At 36.6% G+C, this 7,901-nt stretch overlaps 1 long non-coding RNA gene across 1 annotated transcript; it reads right to left on the bottom strand.

The window, feature by feature from the left end:
* Positions 1-4,996: 4,996 nt before the first annotated feature.
* Positions 4,997-7,901, bottom strand: LOC128194649 (uncharacterized). Its single transcript, XR_008246000.1, has 2 exons — positions 7,693-7,901; positions 4,997-5,164 (listed from the first exon to the last, which is right to left on the bottom strand). It is a non-coding gene; the product is annotated as an uncharacterized LOC128194649 (long non-coding RNA).

Genomic DNA, 7,901 nt, shown 5'->3' with positions numbered 1-7,901 from the left:
TGAAGTAGCTTTTTTTATAGCCTCGAAGAAAATTTGATAATGAAGCCAAAAGACATTTCAATTCCTACGATGGAAAGTAGACTACCTACTGTGTGTGGGGAAAGGAGAAATTGTTTTGCATCAATAATGAAAGTTTATAAGTTTGGATGTCTCTGTGTTATGTCTTATTTGACTATTCAATAAAAAAAATCAAATTTTTAGATATACAATCAAGTGGTATAAATTATTCGGATGTCATTGTGAACTTTGAACATTACTATGTAATATAGCCGAATAATTAAACTAATATAATCCTATAATAACACACGATTTTATGAATATTGTCACACAACAAGAGATTCTTACAACTAAATTATATATAAACAAAATAATATTGATCGTAATTATTTTGGGTCTTACAATCTCCCCAACCACAAAAATTTTCGTCCTCGAAAATTATGGTCATCCGGAGAATAGATACGGATAGGTTTTCCTAACATGATCTTCTAATTCCCAAGTCATCTCTTGTGTGCTCTCATTCCACAATACTTTCACTGTGCTGACGCTCTTTCCTCTGAGTTGTTTAGTTTGATGATCCAAAATTCGCACAGGTTTGACATCTAAGGATAAATCTCCTTTAACTTGAACGTCATCCATCTCCAGCACATGATCTGGTCTTGACACATACTTCCTCAACTGTGATACATGAAACACATTGTGTAGATTCGCTAATTGTGGAGGTAGTGCGATTTCATATGCTACTGGTCCAATCCTTTTAATGATCTCAAATGGTCCAAGAAACTTCGGAGACAATTTCTTTGACCTGATAGCTCTTCCTACGCCTGTCATCTGAGATACACGAAGGAACACATGGTCTCCTACTTCAAATTCAAGTGGTCTTCTTCTCTTATCTGCATAAGACTTCTGTCTGCTTTGAGTTGCACGCATCCTTTCTTGTATCAATTTAACTTTGTCTGTCGTTTGTTGTAACAACTCAGGACCTAGTGTAACTGCTTCTCCATCTTGATACCAACATAGAGGTGTCCTACATCTTCTCCCATACAAGGCTTCATATGGCGCCATCCCTATGCTGGAATGAAAACTGTTGTTGTAGGTGAATTCCACCAATGGTAGAATGTCGTTCCAATTTCCTAGATGATCCAACACACACGTCCTCAATAGATCTTCCAGAGATTGAATAGTTCTTTCAGATTGTCCATCTGTTTGTGGATGATATGCTGAACTCATCCTAAGCTTCGTACCCAAAGCCTCTTGTAATTTCTTCCAAAATCTTGACGTAAATCTTGGATCACGATCAGAAATGATATTGGATGGCACACCATGTAATCTTATTATTTCTCTAACATAAAGTTCTGCTAGCTTATCCAAGGACGACCTTTGGTTGATTGGTAAAAAGTGGGCGCACTTCGTCAACCTATCTACAATTCCCCAAATGGAGTCATGGCCCTTTGTTGATCTTGGTAGATGAGTCACGAAATCCATTGAGATGCTATCCCATTTCCATCGAGGAATATATAACTGTTGTAGCATTCCCCCTGGTTTTTGGTGTTCAATCTTGGCCTTCTGACAAACTAAACATGATGATACATATTCTGCCACATCTTTCTTCATTCCGCTCCACCAAAAAGATTCTTTCAAATCCTTATACATCTTAGTCATACCTGGATGTATGCTAAGACAACTCTTATGTCCTTCTTCAAGAATTCTTTTCTTTATTTCCATCTTTGCTGGAACACATACTCTATTTTTGAAGCGAAGAATGTTATCTGTCCCCATGGAGAATTCCTTAGCTTGTTCTGAGCCCAACGATTCCAATATATGTTGCAAACTAGTATCCTCTTTCTGTTCTGCCTTGATTTCTTCCAAGAAGTCGTTCATGATCGATAAGTGACCAAACCAAATGTGATCTTGATTTAATTGCCAACCGAGATTCATATCTCTGAACTTTTCAATTAACTCCAACTCCTTTACCATCAAAGCTGATATCTGAATACGCTTCCGACTCAAGGCATCTGCTACTACATTTGCTTTTCCTGGATGGTATTGCAACTCAAAATCATAATCTTTCAAGTATTCCATCCATCTCCTCTGACGCATATTCAACTCCTTTTGATCAAAGAGGTACTTCAAACTCTTATGGTCACTGAATACTTGAAAACGTGCTCCATAAAGGTAGTGTCTCCAAGACTTCAACGCGAACACTACTGCTGCTAACTCGATATCGTGTGTGGGATAATTTTTCTCATGCACTTTTAACTGCCTTGATGCATAAGCTATTGGTCTTCTCTCTTGCATTAACACACATCCAAGTCCTTGATATGAAGCATCACAGAACACTTCCAAGCTCTTAGTAGTATCTGGAATGGCTAGAACTGGAGCACTAGTCAACCTTCTCTTCATTTCCTCAAAACTTGCTTCACACTTGTCTGTCCATGAGAAAGGTTGGTCTTTACGAGTTAACTGAGTTAAAGGACCCACAATCTTGGAGAAACCTTCTACAAACCTCCGATAATAACCTGCTAGGCCCACAAAACTTCTAACTTCAGTCACAGTCTTTGGACGTTCCCATTTAAGCACTGCTTCAACCTTCGTTGGGTCCACAGAAATTCCTTGTGCTGAAATAACATGACCCAAAAATTGAACTTCGTCCAACCAGAACTCACACTTTGACAACTTCCCATACAATTGGTGCTCTCTCAGAATTTTCAATACTAGCCGCAAATGCTCTGCATGATCTTCTCGACTTTTGGAATATATGAGAATGTCATCAATAAATACAACGACAAACTTATCTAGGTAAGGTCGAAAAATCCGATTCATATAATCCATAAAAATTGCAGGAGCATTTGTAACTCCAAATGGCATCACTACATACTCATAGTGCCCATAGCGCGATCTAAAGGCGGTCTTCTGCACATCCTCAGACTTGACCAAAACTTGATGATAACCAGACCTCAAGTCAATTTTAGAGAATATACTTGCCCCTCGTAGTTGATCCAATAGGTCGTCAATCCTCGGCAATGGATACTTGTTCTTGATTGTCAGTTTGTTTAACTGTCGGTAGTCAACACACAACCTCGAACTTCCGTCTTTCTTTTTCACGAGTAACACTGGAGCTCCCCATGGTGATGCACTAGGTCTAATAAATTGTTTCTCTAACAGTTCCTCTATTTGTTTCTTTAGTTCTGCCAACTCTGCAGGAGCCATTCTGTAAGGAGCTATAGATACTGGTCCTGCACCGGGAATCAGGTCAATGGAGAACTCAACTTCTCTCCTTGGTGGTAGCCCAGGTATCTCATCTGGAAAAACATCCGCGTATTCTTCTACCACTAAAATACCCATCATTTTTTGTTCAGAACCTTCTGTCTTCTCGTGAGCTACAACCACGAAACATGCAGCACCGCCCTTAAGATCCTTTAGAACTTCCTTAGTTGAAACAAGTTCCAAACCGTCTATTTCAGGAAAAATCAACTTGTGTTGTCCACAATCCATTAGGATGTGATTGGTGGACAACCAATCCATTCCTAATATGATATCAAAATCTCGTAAAGGCAACGATATCAAGTTCACTTTGAACTTGTGTTCTGCTACTATAATCGGACATCCGACACAGACTGAACTGGTCAAGATCTGGCCCGATGCTGGTGTAGAAACCACCAGAACATACCCAAGATCACTCACAGGTAAACATAATTCTTCCAAACATGAAGACGATATAAAGGAGTGCGTAGCTCCGGAATCAAACAAAACACGCACACATTTTCCAAACAAAAGACATGTGTCTAATATAAGGTTACCTGGCTTCGCTGCGTCTTCTCCAGTGATAGCAAAAACCCTTCCTGCTGCTTTGGGCTTTTCCTCAGAAGGACTGGGTTGTTGTGGTTCATTCTTTACAATATTTTCAGGGCAGTTGTAAGCAAAATGCCCTGGCTTATTGCAGTTAAAACATTTCTTCGCATCATTCTTTTTACCAGAGAGTTTTGGGCATTCTCTCCTGTAATGCGGACCCCCGCACTCATAACATTTCACAGATCCATAAATAGGTTGCTGAGGTTTCAGATACGGCTTCCTCAATTGTTCTCTAGCAGGAAACTTATCCTTTTGAACCTTCATAATTCGATTTGGATTGACCTCTATCTTTTCTAACTTCTTTGCTTTCTCTACCAAGGCTGGGAATTTCTTGATTTCTAGGGGCACGATCATCTTCATTAGTTCGTGCCTTAATCCTTGTTCAAATCGTTGGCATCTCCACTCTTCAGACATAGCTTGAGAGTAAAAACGAGACAGATACTCGAATCTGCTGATATAAGCTTGCATAGTCATTCCTCCTTGACGGAGATTCAAGAACTCTGTTTCCCTCTCGATCTTAGCACTGTTTGGAAAATACTTTTCTAGAAAACTTGTTTTAAAACTGCTCCAAGTGATGACTTCTCCATTGGTCTCCATCATTTGTTGCATACCATCCCACCAATATTCAGATTCATCTTCTAGTAAGAAGGATGCATAAGCTAGCTTCTCTTCCTCTGAGCACCTCATTACTCGAAAAATCTTCTCAAGTCCTCGAATCCAGGATTCTGCGCGATCTGGTGCAGCCTTTCCATCAAATTTCGGTGGGTTGTGCTTCAGAAAATCATTCAACCCCGAATGGTGTCTTGGTTCTTGAGTAGTATGTTGTCGATCCAATGCATCTACCATTCGATCAACAGCTCGGGAGAACTCATCAGCAGGGGGTGTTTGGTTATCAGTGTGAGACATGCTTTCTCTTTCTCTATTCACAACAAATTAAATACAATTTAGCACAAGTTTTCCAGAACTATAATATATAAGCTAATGAGTTCACTCCCCAAAATCCCCAAAACATTCTTGAAGATCTTTGCTCTGATACCAACAAATGTAACACCCCTTTTTAGAGTATTACAATAATTTTTTTTTTTTTTTTAAAACAAAGCATTGATTCGCATTTGAAATCACAACACTTAATATTATTACACAATAATATCGTCAAAGTTTCAAGAGTATTTATTGAAGTACAAACTAAATATTAAAACTCTTGAAAATTACAAACCACACATTTCACAATTTAAAATACATGTTCTAAAATCCCATAGAGGTTTTCCCATCGCATCCTCGCACTAAACTTCTTCAACTTTACCTGAAACATCATCTACTCTCGTATAACGTTACGAGTTATACGATCATCGTAGACACATAAATATGGTGAGCTAACCAATTACAAATAGATATACATTATAAATAAACTTATTTTCATAGCTTAAATATCAATAGTAACATTAAATGTTAACTCCTGATATTATATCGTATACAAATAAATGTACACAAGTCTCACTTCTTTTTCCATTCCTTACACATGAATAATAGACTTATTATCCTTCACACAAAGTTAATGGACACTGACCCTTCACACGCAGCTATTGGACCTATCTCGGCTCTATCCTTCATATATCAACACCGGTTCCTCATATGAACCGCGGATAAGAGTTGTCCTTCATCCGCAACTTCGGACATATTTTCCTTGTTCTTCAAGGTCTTACGAATAAAAACTTTGGTGATTAACATCTATTCACCAAGCACAATACTCAGCACGAGAGAGAAACTTAAGGTAAGACATCCATATTCCCTCGTAAGAGGAAAATAACAGGACTCGAATCCTCCTATTGCCTTACTCAGGCAAAAAGGAAATTTCCTTTCTTTTAATTACCGAGAATAAGCATAAATCTTCCCCATATGAAACTAAATAATCATCCAAGACTATTTTAAATACCTTAAGAAACTATCCAAAATGACAATTCAAAATAAATCCCAAAAATCTTGTTCAAGACGGTTTACTGTAAATTCTGACCTTTGCTCAGTGTTTTACTCATAACTCTTTCTACAGAACTCTAAATGAGTTGATTCTTGTTTTGTTGGATTCTATATTCAAATATCTTTCATAGGACACAAAAATCGAAATTTTTGGATTTTAAGGTTAGCTGCAGTAAAATATTTAACATCAACATTTTAATTACGTTTTTCTGTAATTTCAGCAATGACCTTGGCTGACTATTTTGGTAATAACTCTATTTACATAACTCCAAATGAGATGATTCTTTTCAGTTTGGAATCTAGATTGAAAGAACTTTCATTGGACACCAAATTCATAATTTTTGGACCATTGTACTAACTGCAGTGAAATTTTCGAAATTGATGTTTCTCTAATCTTCTCAGGTGAGTTTACTTTCAATCTCTCTTTAGTTCAAGTTTCTAATTAAGATTGAACATATGGTTTACGTTACAGAATGAGTTAGCAACTCAATTCTATTTTTTACTAATTGAATGAGTATTATACTCTACACTTAAGGACCCACATCTTTTGATAACTTACAAAATTTTCTACATTGAGAGATAAGGTTGGACATGTTTGATTAAAAAAAGGAATTAAAAATTTATTCCCATGCCTATCTTCTTCTGAACATTTACGTAATGTTTGGTCATCCAAAGTTAGAAAGGTCAAATTTTAAAGAAAAACACAATCAAGTTTTATAAGGAAATAATTTAAAATTAAGATATGACTCATTGAAAAGGAGAGGATCAATAATTCAAAGGAAAACAATTTCCTTCACTTATTTTTTTTTTTTAAGCTTGCCGTGAGTATCCAACAACACCTCAATTACAGAGAGAAAAAGGAATTTGCAGCATACAACATATTGAGAATCAAGATCTCTTTCTTCTTTCACATTTTGAAGTCAACAACACTTCTATCAAGCTATATCATTCATTCAATATAATCTAGTTCACACTTTCAAAGTCAAGATGTGTATTTCAACCAAGTTCATGAGGTAAACTATAATTACATGTGAAGAAATTACACTATCATGCATGTTGAAGTAAAGAAAATGGTTTAGCTTCCCTACCTGTACATGTCTAAAACCTATAGTAAAAATTTCAAATCAATCTCACGGTTGATGGGATGAAACTCTTAATTTCTCCTTAGTTGGTCCAGGCATAAAACCATGCTGGAAAATTGGCTACTTCAAAATGCGAAATCTATATCTCTTATTTTATAACTTTAATTGATAATCTAAACGGTCAAATTCAAAATCTATGTCTTAGGAACCTCATATCAAAATTTCAGATCCATCCGACGGTTAAATTGACAAGAATTTATGTTTTCCTGAGGGAACTTAGTAACAGAAAATAAGGTGATTATTAACTTATTCCATCATGCGAGACTTATTCCTTTAAATACAGGCCTCAAAATAACAATCCGAACGGTCAAGGCAAAATAATATATCTTATGGTCCATATATCAAAATTTAAGGTCGATCTAACGGTTCACTAGGTGGGAATGTATGTTTTACCGTGGAGACTTAGTAGCAGAAATAAAGCAGTCATCAAATTGATCCAACATGCGGAAATTTAATTCTCTAACTACAGGTGATAAAATAATAATCCGAACGGTCAAAGAAATTTAATATGTCTTATGTCCCATATATCAAATATTTAGCTACATCTAACGGTAAATGAAGTAGAATTGGACAGTTTACTGAGGTAACTCGAAAAATAGAAAACAATAGGAAATTAAGATTCACAAAAGTAGACAGCTAGCTATTGTTAATAAATTCCAATATACTTAGATTCATGATCATGAAATATGAAATTGTAATATCTAAGAGATGGTTTAGCTGCCCCTACCTCTTTTCCAGCAAAGATCTTGAAATTTCAGAGTGTTCTAAGTCCCCAACTATTCTCCTTTCTTCTTCAACCAAGAAACCCTACTCACCCTCACGATTCTCTCTGATTTACTTAGTACTTTTGTTATGATTTCAGTGAAGAGGAGGATAGGTTTTTATGCTTGTCCTCAGCAGCCTACGATGTCGGATGGTTTCAAAAGAGGGAACCTA

Source organism: Vigna angularis, chromosome 1, assembly GCF_016808095.1.
Source record: "Vigna angularis cultivar LongXiaoDou No.4 chromosome 1, ASM1680809v1, whole genome shotgun sequence".
Taxonomy (NCBI): Eukaryota; Viridiplantae; Streptophyta; class Magnoliopsida; order Fabales; family Fabaceae; genus Vigna; species Vigna angularis.
The sequence above is the reverse complement of the archived record's forward strand: the minus strand, read 5'-3'. Positions and strand labels throughout refer to the sequence as shown.